At 49.2% G+C, this 2162-nt stretch overlaps 1 protein-coding gene across 1 annotated transcript in view; it reads right to left on the bottom strand.

The window, feature by feature from the left end:
* TRHDE (thyrotropin releasing hormone degrading enzyme) overlaps nt 1–2162 on the bottom strand; it is a gene marked incomplete at its 5' end in the record, with an annotated part of 328250 nt that overhangs the window by 8754 nt on the left and 317334 nt on the right. The gene's annotated exons all lie outside the window — the stretch shown is intronic.

Raw genomic sequence — 2162 nt, forward strand, 5'->3', positions numbered from 1 at the left:
GAATACTGTTTTACTGTATTTATTTCCAGGAAACAAGTAAAAACGTGGAAACCCTCTCAGGTGTTCAGCATGGCAGTGCTTAAATCAATTCTTCTATGAGATTATTATTATTATTTGAAGAACTACTCAACTAGTAGGGTCCAGAGGAGGGCCACTCGCATGGTCAGGAGGCAGCAGTCTAGGCCCTACGAAGATAGACTAGAGGGCCTGAACCTATTCAGCCTCCACAAGAGAAGACTGAGAGGGAATCTGGTGGCCGTCTATAAACTCACCAGCGGGCACCAGCGGAAAATAGGTAAGGCCCTGTTCCCCCAGGCACTACCTGGGATAACAAGGAATAACAGCCACAAACTGATTGAGAGCAGGTTCAGGCATGGTATCTGGAGGCATTACTTTACTGTTAGTGCTGCCAGGCTCTGGAATGGGCTCCCAAGGGAGGTGGTGCTCTCCCCTACCTTGGGGGTCTTCAAAAGGGGGTTGGGTAGATATCTGGCTGGGGTATTATGATCCCAGCACTCGTTCCTGCCCAGGGCAGGGGGTTGGACTTGATGATCTGTTCAGGTCCCTTCCGACCCTAGAAACTATGAAACTAAGTTTAATTTCAGACCATCTCAAGCTGAAGCAGTCTCTCAGGGGCAAATTCAGACTTGACACATCAGTTGGTGAACCAGTACCACTTTCTTATAAAAGGACCCAAGACCTACAATATTTTCTCAAATATAAGACAACCCTGAATATAAGATGGCACCCTCAATAATTAGATTCTATATATGGAAAAATTATAATTTAAAAATAATTTTCCAGGTACAAAATCTAAGTATTGGAGGCTTGTTTTGCACCCCTCCCTCCTTTCCTCTTCCCTGCTCACTTTTTCCCCCTGCAGCCTTCCTGCCCCTCTGCCACCTGCTGCCCCCCACCCCCAACTCCCCGCAATCTCTGCCCTACTCCCCCAGTCTCTGCCTCTTCCACCCCTGCTCCCCACTCTCTGCCCCTTCCCTCCAAAACTCCCCAGTCTCTGCCTCTTCCATTAACCCACTGCCTTACTGTAAGATACTGCTCAGGCAGCCCTGTCCTGGAGCACTGCACATGGAAGTTTAGCCCTTGCCAGGCCATGATGCAGTGTTGGCACTGTTAATTGGCCAGGATGGGGAAGGAGTTTCCATGTTCTCTATGCTTGGGAGAGACCCCAGGCATAGCTCAAATATAGCTGCATCTGACAATAAGGGGGCAGGAAGAGAGTGGGTAGGAATGGCAAAAGCTTTAGAGGGGAGGTGGGTAGGGCAGGAGGCTGCTGTGGGTCTGACTCTGGTTCCAACCAAAGTCAGAACCACAGCAGCCACCTGCTCCACTTCATATGCGAATATAAGACGAAGGCCTTTCCCTTCTGTGCTAATTGGGGGAAAGGCCTCATCTTATATTCAAGTGAACATAGTATTTTCCCATCTGCACACATTTCCTATGCATGTATAGGAGACATAACATTTCCCACGGTAAACTATTTTTATTGATAAAATGAGATGTTTCTCATAGAGAGACATTACTGACTTAGAAATATTTCCTTTCTTATTGTTCATACTTCAATCAATATGTATTTTCCACTTACTAATGGCAGGCCTAAAGTGTTTCTGGTAGAGCTGTGCAAGGCTTCAGTAGCTGATTTGATTCAGAGGAGATTCGGCCCAATTCGGGGACCAAAACTCCAAATCCAAATAGAACCGGGAGACCAATTAAAAGCTCCGAATCAATTCAAAGCATCTGAATCAATTTGAAAAAGCTTCAGAAAAGTTTGGCCACTTTGGAGATTCGGCCATAGACTAAACAGGCAGCTGACACAGCTGCCTCCAGCTAGTAAATGTGTTGGAATCGGGGGAGGGGAGAAGGGAAGGGGTGTAGGGGAAGGAGGGATTGGGGCTGGGACAAGCTGCCCAGCTGGAAGAGGGCAAGTAGCAGCAAGGCATAGCCCCCGCTCCCAGCATGACTGCACCCACATGTTCTGCGCTGGCTGGCAAGCAGCCACAGGGCAGAGCCCCTGCTCCCAGTGTTGATGTGGGTGTGGCAGCACTGAGAGCAAGGGCTATGTCCTGCTGCCACCCAAAGCGAGCTGTGCCTGCATTGTGCCCCCCCACCGCCTCCCCATGCCAGCTGGGCAAGTGGCAGCAGGG

This window comes from Alligator sinensis, unplaced genomic scaffold (genome assembly GCF_000455745.1).
Source record: "Alligator sinensis unplaced genomic scaffold, ASM45574v1 scaffold1021_1, whole genome shotgun sequence".
In the NCBI taxonomy this organism is placed as follows: domain Eukaryota; kingdom Metazoa; phylum Chordata; order Crocodylia; family Alligatoridae; genus Alligator; species Alligator sinensis.